Genomic DNA, 14,792 nt, shown 5'->3' with positions numbered 1-14,792 from the left:
ATGTTGTTCCTCTGTTTAAGAAGGGTAGCAAGGATAATCCAGGGAACTACAGGCCGGTGAGCCTTACTTCAGTGGTAGGGAAATTACTGGAGAGAATTCTTCGAGACAGGATCTACTCCCATTTGGAAGCAAATGGACGTATTAGTGAGAGGCAGCATGGTTTTGTGAAGGGGAGGTTGTGTCTCACTAACTTGATAGAGTTTTACGAGGAGGTCACAAAGATGATTGATGCAGGTAGGGCAGTGGATGTTGTCTATATGGACTTCAGTAAGGCCTTTGACAAGGTCCCTCATGGTAGACTAGTACAAAAGGTGAAGTCACACGGGATCAGGGGTGAGCTGGCAAGGTGGATACAGAACTGGCTAGGTCATAGAAGGCAGAGAGTAGCAATGGAAGGATGCTTTTCTAATTGGAGGGCTGTGACCAGTGGTGTTCCGCAGGGATCAGTGCTGAGACCTTTGCTGTTTGTAGTATATATAAATGATTTGGAGGAAAATGTAACTGGTCTGATTAGTAAGTTTGCAGACGACACAAAGGTTGGTGGAATTGCGGATAGCAATGAGGACTGTCAGAGGATACAGCAGGATTAGATTGTTTGGAGACTTGGGCGGAGAGATGGCAGATGGAGTTTAATCCGGACAAATGTGAGGTAATGCATTTTGGAAGGTCTAAGGCAGGTAGGGAATATACAGTGAATGGTAGAACCCTCAAGAGTATTGAAAGTCAGAGAGATCTAGGAGTACAGGTCCACAGGTCACTGAAAGGGGCAACACAGGTGGAGAAAGTAGTCAAGAAGGCATATGGCATGCTTGCCTTCATTGGCCGGGGCATTGAGTATAAGAATTGGCAAGTCATGTTGCAGCTGTATAGAACCTTAGTTAGGCCACACTTGGAGTGTAGTGTTCAATTCTGTTCGCCACACTACCAGAAGGATGTGGAGGCTTTAGAGAGGGTGCAGAAGAGATTTACCAGAATGTTGCCTGGTATGGAGGGCATTAGCTATGAGGAGCGGTTGAATAAACTCGGTTTGTTCTCACTGGAACGACGGAGGTTGAGGGGCGGCCTGATAGAGGTCTACAAAATTATGAGGGGCATAGACAGAGTGGATAGTCAGAGGCTTTTCCCCAGGGTAGAGGGGTCAATTACTAGGGGTCATAGGTTTAAGGTGAGAGGGGCAAGGTTTAGAGTAGATGTACGAGGCAAGTTTTTTACACAGAGGGTAGTGGGTGCCTGGAACTCGCTACCGGAGGTGGTGGTGGGAGCAGGGACGATAGTGACATTTAAGGGGCATCTTGACAAATACATGAATAGGATGGGAATAGAGGGATACGGACCCAGGAAGTGTAGAAGATTGTAGTTTAGTCGGGCAACATGGTCGGCACAGGCTTGGAGGGCCGAAGGGCCTGTTCCTGTGCTGTACATTTCTTTGTTCTTTGTTCTTTGAGTAGGTCGCCTTCCTGTTCATGAACACATCCCTGTCCTCCGCTGGTGGCCGCATGGCAAAGTGCATCCCATCGATCGCCCCCTGGACCATGGGCGTTCTGGCCACGGCTGCGAATCCCGCTGCATTCTGGTGGACCTGGTCCCCAGGGAACTGGAGTAGCGGGCCGCGATTTCATACAGGGCGTCAGTCACTGCACGGATGCACCAATGCCTGGGAGCTGCCGGACAGGTTCCCACTCGGCGACTGGAACGACTCCGTGGCATGGAAGTTCAGGGCCACCATAACCTTGACGGCCACCGGGATAGCATGGCCTCCCCCTTCCACTCAGTGCCAGGTGTGACATCAGGTGACAGATATGGGCGACGGTCTCCCAGCTCATCCGGAGTCTCCTCCTGCATGCCCTAACCGGCAGGACCTCGAAAGACATACAGCGCCGGTAGACACGAGGTCTCACTGGGCGCCTCTGGCACCGTGACATCTCCTCCTCCACCTCCTCTTCCTCCCCCCCCCCCATCCACATCGCTATCCTCATCCTGTGCCTCGCCCCCATTGTTGTCCTCCTCCTCCTCCTGCGCCTATCAGGTGGGCGGCCCTGCCGCCTGAGCGGGTGTCACCTGGTCTTCTGCAGCCCGTCCCTCTGCTGCAGCCGCAGCTGCTCTGAGCCACCTGCGCCGCGCTGCCACAGGGCTGCATGAAGGGCAGCAGCCCCCGCCACAGCGGCCAACATTGCTGGCTGGTGCCCAAACATTATGATCTGCAGGGGGTGGGGGGGTAGACAACAAGTTTAACCGTGGCGCATGGCCCCCCCTCCACAATCATATGCCATGGGCTTCATGGCCGCTCTGGTTAGCCTGTTGCGCCACACTTGCGCCACACACACGCATGCACACCCAGCCCTGGCCGCACCCTCTGTGCCCTGACTCCTGTTGCCCATCAATCATGATGGCGGCACCGATGGATGTCAGTGCCCTCACTGGGGGATGCCATGAGTGTGGCCCTCCACCTACCCGACGGTGGGTGTCGCCGGCTGGGTGGCCTGCCCGGGGGGGGGGGGGGGGGGGTCGGCACCCATCCGCACGGCCGGGGGCTCGCGCTCAGCCAGCACCCAGGGTTGGTGCCCATCAGCCTGGCCGCCATAATGGCGGCCGAAGGCTTAGGCACGTCCGGCCAGTGAGCTGTCCTCCCCACACCTCCCCGTCACCCCCTCGCACCCCAGCAACACCCGTGCACGTCCCACCACCTAGAGTTCCGCCCACGCCGACCCCCTCACCTCCTGCTTCCGGATCGTGAGTCAGCACGACTGGCTCATGATATTTAAAAGCAGGTTAGAACGGCGCCGGCATGACCTGGGGTCATGCCGTCGGGACTTCGGCCCATCCAGGCCACAGAATCACTAAACGGACCCCCTCCGGCTATTCTCCGGGCCAATCACGAACACACCATTTTGGCTTGTTGGGAGAATCGCAAAACGGTGTTGGACCGGCGTCGCACCAAAAGCCGTCGGGAACAGGGATTCTCCGAACTGGCGCGGGCTGAGAGAATCCCGCCCCCGATCTTGGTACTGAGTTTGAGGATCCACAATCGAACCCCAGAGCAAGAACCTGTCAGATTAATAGGAGTTAACACGTGCAGCTGATTGGGCATTGCTGTCAGAGACACCGGTAACCCCAGTGTAAAAGAATAATTACTCTCACCCATAGTTCAATATTCTTTTCAACAGGTGCATAAGGGTAGTCAACTTAATTAATGCCTATGTGAAAAGAGTGCACAATGAACATAGTACAAGTCCGTAGTAGGCCCATTTTAACTCCCAAAGAAGCCAGAAATCCTTTATACAATGCCTGAAAGGATGGTGAAGCAGATTCAATAATAGCATTCAAAAGGGAATTAGAGAAATATTTTAAAATGAAAAAAATGCAGGGCTATGTGAAAGAACAGTGTGGTCAGACTAACTGGATAGCTCTTTCAAAAAGCAGGTAAAAGATTGTTGGCTATCCCTTAATTCGAAGATGACAACTACAGTGCTATGAGTTTCTGCCACTGGTCTTCATGAAACTGAACAGACCAATTCTTGATTCACGGACATTTGGCCACATGGGACACGATGGCCCATGAGGTAGTGAGATCCATAGTTCAGGATGGTTTCCTTTTCTTTTGTCTCTGCTGTCTCTCTGCCTCATCATTAGATGTTGTAACTCAGAGCATGATGCAGCTCGATGGACAAGTTCTCACCATTTTGGAGGATTGAAAGCAAGCTCCACCCAGTTATTAAGGTCAATGCTTCTTGCAGTTCATTGATAGCTTCAGAATGACTTTGAACCTCTTTCTTTGGCCTCGATTGGAACTTTGGCCATTTGAAAGTTGAGGAAACATGACCTAGCCCAGTTTGCTGAGGGTGGTGGGAGTGGTTGGGGAGAGATGGGTTTGACCATCCAGACACAGTGTCCAATCCACCGGAATTAATTTTTCAGGAATTCTGGACTGTTTGTGGAGCTGGCTTCAGGAAGGACACTAGTATTTGTTCAACAGTCCTCTTATTGAATCTGGAAGATGTGGTGGAAATATTGCTGATGGAATTTCTCCATTGCTCTTCTGTGTCACTGATACACAATCCAAGTCTCATTGCAACAAAGGAATGTGGTGACATCTGCTCTGTTCACGAAAGGTGAGATTTCTCAACCAGTCCCCCAACCCTGCTGGAATCCTCATGGACAGCGGCGGGGCTCGAACATCCCACTTCCGGCCAATGGCAGGCTGTCTCCACCGCAAAACACGCCACAGGGGGAGGTTGGAAAACCTGCCCTCAGACTTCATTGCATTCATCAAACTGACCAAAGCATTTGTCTCAGTAAAACACAAGGCTCTGTGGATTTGGCCGCTCTAGAAACTTCATCATAATCATAAAAGTTCTTCAAAATGATATAACTGCAACTGTCTTGAGTTGGAGATCTGAAACAGATACCTTCAAAATCCAGCGAGGATCAAACAAGGTTGTGCAATAGCCCCATATTATTTACAATCTACCTGGCAGTGGCAATTCATCTCATCAAAGGTCAACTTCTCTTTGGTATGAAATACTACCTAGTTGGAAAAATATTTAATCTTGGTCACTTCCATGCCAAAATTCAGCTGACCACCATATACATGATCTACAATTTGCGGATAACTGCAGTGTAATTGCCCACTCTGCACCAGATTTGCAAGCCATTCTTGATTTCTTCAATTGGGTATATAAGAACTTGGCCTGTCCCTGCACATTATCTAAGAAAATTAATATATCTCCTCACATCGCATCAGCCAAATAAATATTCCACCTGTCAACAATGTTGAAGGAGAGACTCTGGAATATGTTGGGGCACTTCCCATACCTTGACAGCCACCTCTTTCTGTAGACCACCATTGTTAAGGATATCCAACATCAGATCAGCGCTCGACAAGCTATGGCAGCAAGTGTTTGACAACAAAGACCTCTGCAAGTCACACACCTCCACTCTATCCCCGTAACCCACCTAACCTTTTTGGAAACTAAGGGCAATTTAGCATGGCTAATCCACCTAACCTGCACATCTTTGGACTGTGGAAGGAAACTGGAGCACCCGGAGGAAACCCACAGATGGGGAGAATGTACAGACTCAGCACAGACAGTGACCCAAGCCGGGAATCAAATCTAGGACCCTGGAGCTGTGAAGCAACAGTGCTAACCACTGTGCTACCGTGCCACCCCCAAACTAAATGCTGTTAAAATCCCAGTGAAGACAGAAAATGGGTCCCCTCTAGGCTAACTGTTTCCCCACTCCTTTATTGATAATTCACAGTTAAACTTCCCACCAAATATTACTGATCGGAATTTGAATCTTATAAATTGATGAATCACCTCACACCATTAACTCCAGTGTACATTACCCAGCTTTATAGGACTAATAATAATGCTACATAGCTCTGGCAGCTTGTTCTGTGGATATATTCAAACATTTCTGCATTGTGTATATGACAATTTACTTTTCAGACTCAGCCACTGAAAAGCAGGAATTATTTTGTACCTGTCTGCCCACTGAGTGTGTTGATTCTTGCATTTTCTCTTTAGATCACATGATTGCCTACATGAATAAAGGCTAAGAGACTTGTCACAAGTGTACAATGAAAACAACCTCAATCTTTCTTACTTCATCTATTATTCAATTCATTGTGCGGTCACATCAGTGCCATGAATGTTCCATATGCACGATTTTGTGCCAAGAAAGGTTAGCTTATAGTCTGAATCTATAACATTTGAAATAAGCTTCCAAAAATCATCCTTTCAGTTGTTCTGTATTTAAGCTATAAACATTTCTGGTTTTATCAAGCCAATTGTCCGGATTCTCCGTTCCTGAGACTAAGTGTTGACGCCAGGGCAGGATTAGTGGAGTTCTATGACAGCAGAACTGGCGCCGCACCTGGACCAATTCAATGATTGTTGAGGGGCTAGCACCAGCGCCACGTGGAACACAACCGATTCCAATGGAAAACGATGTTGGATTCGTCGGGGTCCAGGATTGACACTCAAGAAGCTGACAAGCTGCAGCCACATATCAAAACTCCACATCCCAAACACACTCATCCCAGCCAACAAGATGCCACTGGTTGCGGTGGAGCATGCCCATCCCATTCATGGCTTGGCTGGGGCCAGAGGAGTGGCCTGGGGGACACCCATACGACATGTGGCACTAAGTTCACAGTTGGCAGTCAGCGACGCGCGTAGCCGAATGGCTGCCTGGCAGGTTGCGGCCGAGCCTGTCCACCCCAACCCCACAGCCCAGCTCATGGTCACCTCCCGCTACTCCTCCCAGCCCTGGCAGAAGCCCCCCAGCCAGCGGCACAATTGTCAGCACGTTATGTTGATGTTGGACATTTTCCGTACCCCCTCTCTCCCCCTCACCAGCCACGGCGCCTGTTTCACAATTTTTTAAAGCACAAGTGAACCTCGCTGTCGGGAACAACCGCCGGTAGAGGCGGAGGATCATGGAGGCCCCGGAGAATACCGGGTCAGGCCCGCTCATGAAATACCAACAGCGTTTACTGTATGTGCGGAGTGGAATGCATTGACGCCGCTATCGAGACACTGGAGATTTGCAATTTGACGTGAACACGGCACCTGCCACGATTTCGGTGTCAAAACCATTCCTCCGCTCAATCACGTTTCCCCGTCAGCTGACAGAGAATCCCGTCCAATATTTTTTGGATGAATAAACCAGGATGTTATGAAGAATTAATTATTCAAACACATTTAGACCCAGAAATCTGAATGGAGTGGGAAAGTTTGTATAATAATAATAATCACTTATTGTCACAAAGGCTTCAATGAAGTTACTGTGAAAAGCCCCTCGTCGCCACATTCCGGTGCCTGTTCGGGGAGGCCGGTACGGGAATGGGGAGTTGGCTCTCAAGGCAGCCTGCAATTTAAGGGGTGGGAGCTCAGGTCCATCAGGATTCTACTATGTGCACCTTGCAGACCGAATTCCAGTCAGAAGGTGTAAAGAAGTCTTCTGCCTACTTCATAAATGAACTTCCCTCCATCATTTGGGGAGAAGTGGGGAATGTTGACTGATGACTTCACAGTCTTCAGTTCCTTTCATAACTTCTTAAATAATGAAGTAATCTGCGCCAACACGGCCAGAATAAAGGTTGATAAAGGATAACCAACATTTGTGCAATACAACTGCCAGTTGATGACTATTTCCAATAAAACCTTTTCTTGAGATTAAACAGCATTATCATTGCTGAAGTCTCCATCATCAACATCCTGGGGTCACCACTGCCCCGAAACTTAACTGGACCAGTCAAATAAATACTGTTGGCTACAAGAGGCTGGGAAATCTGCTGTGAGTAATCCACCTCCTGACTCCTCTCCACCATCTACAAAGCTAAAATCAGGATTGTGATGGAATGCACAGAACAGATAATTGCAGCTCCAATAATACTCAAGGAACTTGACAACATCCAGGACACTTGGTTGGCACTCCATCCACTACCTTCAATGTTCACACCCTCAACCATGGTGCACAGTTGCATTAGTGTGTGCCGTCAACAAGAGGCACTCCAGCATCCTGCCAAGACTCTTTTGACACCACCTACCAAATGCAGGATCACTACTGTCTTCGAAGAAATTGGCAGCTGGCACATGGGAACCTGCAAGTTCCCCTCCAAGTTACGCACCATCTCGACTAAGAAATATATAATTATTCTTCCATTGTTGCTGAATTAAAATCCTGGAACTCTCAACTCAACGCACCCTTTGAGTACCTTCGATGTTCAAACAACAACAGTTAAGATGATGGCTCGCCACCATCTTCTCAAGAGCAATTAAGAATAGCCATTAAATGCTAGACTTGTCAGCTGTGAATGAATAAAAAAAAGTCCCTTATTAGGCCTTCAAGAGCACCCATATCCTTCACCGGTAATTAGTGGATCCTGAATTACTGATCATTCCTCTTTGGGGAAAAAGACCCTGCATCTCTTAGCAGAATACCATCATACCACCAAAACCATCTGGTTCATCAGGCTTTAAAGTACGAAGAGGAAACTATGGGCTGGATTCTATGTGAGGTAACGGGGAAATCGCTAAACGTGATTGGCCGGAGAATCGGCTCCAATGCCAAAATCAGGCCTGACACTGGTTTCGCAACGAATCGGCATTCTCCGGACCCCTGAAATCGCCGAAATCGCGGCGCACGCCGTGTGGCCCAGGCATACAGTGCGCATCTCATTACCTGTCCTGACGATCGACTATTGGGGGCCTCAGCAATTCTGCGCCTCGGATGGGCCGATTTCCCGACAGCGTGTTTCTAATGTCCTATAAAAAAGTGAAGCTGGTGTGCTGCCTGAGGCGGCTGCAAGAGGAAGTAGGAGGTGCCGTAGGGAGACTGCGGGCTCCCATATCAGACACCGGCCATGCTTTCCGCGCGGGGGGAGGGGGGGCTGCCAGGGCCGGGGGAGGGGCGGAGCAGTCCGAGCAGCCGGGGAGCCCCCGACAGGACAGGGGTGGTGCCCACGCACTGGGCGCCATTACGGCGACCACCTTACTGGCTACCACACCCCGGCCCCTGGGTGGACGCAGAGCAAATGGCTGTATGGTTGGGTTCCCACACCACCCCCGGCCACCCCACTCAATCGGCGACACCCACCGGCAAACCACCCAAGGCCCCACCGACGGCAGCCCCCAGTGAGGGCAGTGCCATCAAACAGTGCCCCTGGCGGGCACCGACAGGACCAGGGTGTGGGGGTGGGGGACATGTGTGGCTGGGGCGCACAGTGACAATCGGGGCCACCGTGCAGCCCATGGTACATGGTTGTGCACGTGTGTGCGCCATGATGGCATGTTTTCCTCTCACCTCCTGCAGATAATTATGGCATTCAGTCATCAACCAGCGATGTTGGCCGCCGTGGCGATGGCCGCTGCCCTGCATGCAGCCCTGTGGCAGTGTAAGCGGGGGCGTCTCAGAGAGGTGGCGGGAGCTGCAGCAGAAGACAGGGCTGCAGAGAGGCAGGTGGCAGCCGCTCAGGCTGGAGGGCAAGCCGCCCAACAGGCCGGGGAGGAGGTGGAAGTGGAGCCAAGGAGGCGTCGGATGAGGCAATGTGTCTACCACGACCACATTTCCTTTGAGGACCTCCTGGACCGGGCATGCAGGAGAAGACTGCGGATGAGCTGATATGTCTGAGACTGTCAGACACATCTGCCACATGATGGCATACCTGGCACCGGGTGGGAGTGGGGCAGGACACCCTCTCCCGGTCACCATCAAGGTGACGGTAGCGTTGAACTTCTACGCGACGGGGTCTTTCCAGTCGTCGAGTGGGGACCTGTCCAGCATCTCCCAGGCATCGGTGCACAGGTGCATCCATGCCATCACGGACGCCCTGTATACCCTTGTGGACCGGTACATCCAGTACCCAGTGGACCGTGTCCACCAGGATGCCCGGGCAGCGGGGTTCGCTGCCATCGCCGGGATGCCCCGGGTCCAGGGGGTAATCGATGGGGTGCATTGCCCTGCGCCACTGGTGGATAACAGGCCGCTGTTCACGAACAGGAAGGGGTACCACTTTTCTTTCATCCACCAGATGCGGATCCTGCACGTCTGTGCCCGGTATCCGGACAGTGTACATGACTCGTTCATATTGGCACAATTTGTGATCCCCGACATGTTCGAGGGACCGGCTGCGGGACTGGTTGCTGGGCGACTGGGGTTACCCATTGCAGTCGTGGCTGATGACGCCTATACGGAGGCCACAGACCTAAGCAGAGCACCGCTACAACGATGCCCATTGTGCGACCAGGGGTGTGGTCAAGAGGTGTATCAGGGTCCTGAAGATGCGCTTCAGGTGCCTGGGTGGCTCTGGAGGGACCCTCCAGTACGAGGTTAGGAGGGTCAGCCGCATCGTGGTGGCCTGCTGCGTCCTCCACAATATAGCTGAGCAGAGGGGCGATGTGCTGGAAGAGGATGAGGAGCAAGGGCAGACCACGTTAGGTGAGGAGGATGAGGGGTGGGGAACAATGAGCGGGACATGGGGGTTGGCCAGGCACGGGAGACCGCACAACTGTGCCGCCAGGGCCAGAGAGCACGGGACACATTAATCGACACACATTTCACCAACTAGGGGGGAGTGAGGTTGCTGGGCAGGGGCACGGACACCACAATAGCACACCCCCTTACCACCGAACACCCTCACCCCCCACACCACCGAACACCCTCACCTCCCACACCACAGACCACCCTCACCTCCTAACCTACCAAACACCTTCACCCCCGACACCATCAAACTATCCGCATGCGCACCCTCCTCCATTATATATACCTGTGACAACTCGGTTGGCAGAGACAGCGGGTCTCGTCTATGGGATGATGGATGATGACAGCCTGCTCTGCGATGAGCTCCATGCTCAACATCGTTAGACAATGTCTGACTCACGCCCACAGTAGCACCTTCCACCTCGGTGATCCCTGCATGCGATCCGGCCAGTCCTTCACACGGCCCTGTCGAATAACTGGGGACGCAGTGATGGGAATGGTCGGGGGAGGGGGGGAGGTGGGGGGGCTACATGGTCCACCCACTGGGCCTCACTCGTCCAACACCCCTCACTCCCAGTGGCCATCACTGACTGCCCCACCCCCACACCCATCAGACAGAGCACCAAGGCTGGTTTTAATGGTGTGAACATGTGTTTATTCTGAACAATTATACACAGTTTGTGCCCTAGCCCCTATACCTAAGCTGTGCCCTGCGCCCGTGCCAACTTAACTGGTGTCTAATTTTCTGGCCTCATGGGCCCTAATCATGCCTTTGTGATTCCCCAGACGGTACAGCAGGTGTGGAGGTGGCGTGCTCTGACTCCTGCCCTGCGACGAGGGTCCCTGTCGGCGTATGTCTCCTGGGTTGGCCCGGCCTGGATAGGCCCGGGTGGCGTGGTGCCGCCCTGTTCTGCCCGCTGCCCAGCAGGTGCACCAGGGACAGGAGGGGGGGGGTAATCCGAGGTGCTGCAGTGTCCCGGGTCATCCCCTGCAGGATTTACTGGCACGGGCCCCAGCATCTCCTCCTCCCTCGGGGTGCTCGATGGCCCCCGGGCTTCTCCATGCAACAGGAGTGTAAGTGAGGCCATCACTCAAGGCCCCTCTGCCACCTGGCGCTGCCAGGTCCTGGAGGCCCACTCTGGTATCGGCAAGTGTCTGCACGTTTGCGGCCATCTCCATCTGGGACTGTGCCACCACCCTGAGGGTCTGTGCCACATCAGTCAGTGAGTGGGCTACCTCCCTCTGTGTCTGTGCGACGCCGGCCAGCACCTGGGCTATGCCGCCGATGCTCTCAGTAATGGCCTGCTGTGACTCGGGCACACTGAGGAGCGCCGCTGCAATCTCCAGCTAGCTTTGGCACATGGTTGTCCTGTCCTGGGTCTCAGCCCCAGCCTATACAGAATGCCCCAGGCCTTGCAACCATTGACCCATGTCGGACACCGTTGCCCCCATTGCCTCCACCGCGGACGCCACCTGTGCAGTTTCGACCTGGGTGACATCGTTGCCCCCACTGCCTCCACTGCGGACGCCACCCGTGCAGTTTCGACCTGGGTGGCACGCATGACTGGCACCACTCCCTGCTCCTGCATGCAGATGGACTCCTCCTAGTCCCCTGCAGGTGCTGTTAGCCAGCCGTCATCTCCTCCTGTAATCTCTGGGCCTTTGCCTGCACCTAAGGGGCTGGTTTAGCACAGGGTTAAATAGCTGGCTTTTAAAGCAGACCGTGGCAGGCCAGCAGCGCGGATTCAATTCCCGTACCAGCCTCCCTGAACTGGCGCCGGAATATGGCGACTCGGGGCTTTTCACAGTAATTTGAAGCCTACTTGTGACAATAAGCGATTTTCATTTCATTTTTCATTTTTCACCTGCACTGTGGCTGGGACTGGATGTTCCAGGAGACCGGGACCCATCGGGGCGGCAGCTGGTTCCTGGGGCTGGGCTGCCCTCCGACCGTCCGGCCCCTCGGCTGCTCCTACCTCCACCTGCTGTACCGGGCCGACTGTGTGGTGCGCACCAGTGAGCGTCCCAGGAGATCCTTCACTCATTTGCCTAGTCTCTGAGATGGTGGACAGTGTTGGAGATAGCATAGACAGAAAGTCAGTGTTCTCCTCTGACCCGAATCCTGGTTTCTCCTGGGACTCGGGCAGAGGGCTGGTGTTCCGGCTATTCTCCCAGTCGGTGCTTGACTGTCTGGGGAGCACCGGCTCTGGCACTAGTTGGGGGCGGGGGTCACCGGATGGGCCAGCCCCATCCCTGGCTGGTCCTGTAAGACACAAGACGGCATGTATGATTAGACAGCGGGACGGCGTGAGGTGGTGAAGGCTGGTTGGCGTGTGAGGTGAGGGTGTTTGGGCTGTGGGATGAGGAGGGTTGGGTGTGGGTTGAGACTGCGTTGGGTTGTGGGGTGAGGAGGGTTGGGGTGTGGGATGAAAAGATTTTGGGTGTGGGGTGAGGGGGTTTGGGGTGTGGGGTGAGGGGCGTTGGGGTGTGGAGTGAGGGGTGTTGGGGTGTGGGGTGATGGCATTGGGGTGTGGGATGAGGAGGGTTGGGTGTGGGTTGAGGGGGATTGGATGTGGGGTGAGGGGTGGTTGAGCTGTGGGGTATGGGGGGATTGGGGTGAGTGGCGTTGGGGTGTGGGATGAGGAGGTTTTGGGTGTGGGGTGAGGGGTGTTGGGGTGTGGGGTAAGGGGTGTTGGGGTGATGGGGTGATGGGGTTGGGGTGTGCCTTGCGGGGGGTTGGGGTGGGCACACATTTCAGGAAGGGGGCCTTACGTCATTGCGCGCCGCCGACCTCCACGCGGACAGTGTTCGACAGTCCGATGCATGCAGCCCAGGGGTTGGGTAGATGATGGTATCAGCAACCTCCCTCTCCTCTGGGGCACCGACAACTTCTAGTGCCCACTCGCTCGGGCACGGTGAGGGGACACAGGTCTGGTGGTCCCCCTCCGGTCTTCTCCTGCTCCCGGCGGTTGGGCGCTGCCTTGTCCTGGGGTGTGGGGGCTGGGGGCAAACACGAACAACGACAGTGTTCGACAGTCCGACGCATGCAGCCCAGGGGTTGGGTAGATGATGGCATCAGTGGCCAGAGCATAAGGCCATTGCAGCTGGCATGGTGCTGTTATGGGCCAGGGTTTAGAGAACCCCAAAGTGTATCATGGAGTTCACCTGACCCACAACTTTTAATAGATTGTGGTATGGGGAGCACACTGCCCACTCTGCAGGAGTGGTACAGCAGAAATGGAAAAGTATATTTTGAAGCAACATAATGTTTATTCTATGAACTCAAGATAACCTTTTTTAAAACATACAGTGAACATCTTAGCAACCATTAATTCAAATACAACCCCCAAAGAATACAACACTACGTAATCCTTAAGCTGTCCATTTAACATCCAGAAGACTTAAAAAACCTTTAAACAGAAACACATCAGGTTAAAGTCACTACTGAGAGCAGTTATTAGTTTTAAATCACCAAAGGATCGATTTACAGTCTTTAGAATACAGAGAGAGAGACTAATACCCCTTCTGGATGTGACTGCAGTTATCCAGCTCTGAAAACGAAACTAAAACACACCCTGCAGCAAACAGCCTAAAACAAAAGTAAAAAGCTGACAGACAGCCCAGCTCAACACACTCTCTGACATCACTGCAGTAAATAGACCCATTTCTTAAAGGTACCCTCACTACAGATATTTATATACACACCCATTTATAAACACCCATTTCTTAAAGGTACTCTCACATGTGGGTCAGGGAGAGGGTCCGGCCATCTCCCGGGGGGGGGGTTCCGGGTCACATGTGTGTGGGGGGGTATGGTGCTTGGTGCCAGGGGCACAGTGCTGGGTACTCACCCTGGCCACCCTGAGGAGGTCGTGCAGTTTCTTCCTGCACTGGTCTCCAGTCTGGGCCACCTCCCCGACGGCGCTGACGGTGGCTCCCACCTCTGCCCAGGCACAGGGAACGATGGCACTTGATGACCTCCGGCCCGGCCCGGGGTACAGCATCAGCCTCCTCTCTGCCACGGAGTCCAAGAGGGTCTTGAGTTCGCCGTCCTGGTAGCATGGTGGTGCTCTCTTTGTGGCCATGTTGACTGCCACCCTTGTGTGTAGGAGGGGGAGAATGACTTATGTCCAGCCGCGGCGGGGCATCAATCATGGAACTGGTGAATCGGCCGCTGTTCCATTACCAGAGTGTGGCATTCCATGTTACACCCGTGCTAGCCGCTTGGGAGCAGTTGAATCGCTGCAGCTGTGGACCTGATCTCACCGTCGTGAAACTCAACAGTTTTTACGATGGCGTCAACATTTAGTCTCCAGAATGGAGAATTCAGCCCTATAAGCCGAAACGTTTTCCGTAGCGGTGATGTATTGGAAACATTATAAATATTCAGCTGAATGTTCAGAGTGGACTACTCTTGAAAATTTGGCGAATTTAACCTTGAGCAAAATGGGGAACAGATCACTTTACCTGACAGAATTGATAAGTGGAGGAGAGAATCTAAAGGATCTAAGTCTTGCCTTCTTCTCCTCAAAAAACCATTAGACCATACGACATCGGAGCAGAATTAGGGCATGCGGCCCATCGAGTCTGCTCCCCCATTCAATCATGGCTTATATTTTTCTCATCTCCATTCTCCTGCTTTCTCCCCATAACCCCTGATCCCCTTAAAAACCATTTCACAGCTTGGTAGCTAAATCTGAAGGCCTGTGGCTTCCTGGAAGCAAAACCAGTTAAAGCATGAAGCTCTAACCTTGTCAAACAAAATTGCCTAGTTCTCATTTTGATCTAAATATTTGCCATTCATA

The 14,792-nt window shown here is 52.9% G+C and overlaps 1 protein-coding gene across 5 annotated transcripts in view; it reads right to left on the bottom strand.

Moving 5' to 3' along the window:
- fstl5 (follistatin-like 5) overlaps window positions 1-14,792 on the bottom strand; it is a 1,269,795-nt gene that overhangs the window by 863,736 nt on the left and 391,267 nt on the right. The window lies entirely within an intron of this gene.

The sequence above is a fragment of the Scyliorhinus torazame genome, chromosome 3, assembly GCF_047496885.1.
Source record: "Scyliorhinus torazame isolate Kashiwa2021f chromosome 3, sScyTor2.1, whole genome shotgun sequence".
Taxonomy (NCBI): Eukaryota; Metazoa; Chordata; class Chondrichthyes; order Carcharhiniformes; family Scyliorhinidae; genus Scyliorhinus; species Scyliorhinus torazame.
This window is presented reverse-complemented; position numbering and strand designations above follow the sequence as displayed.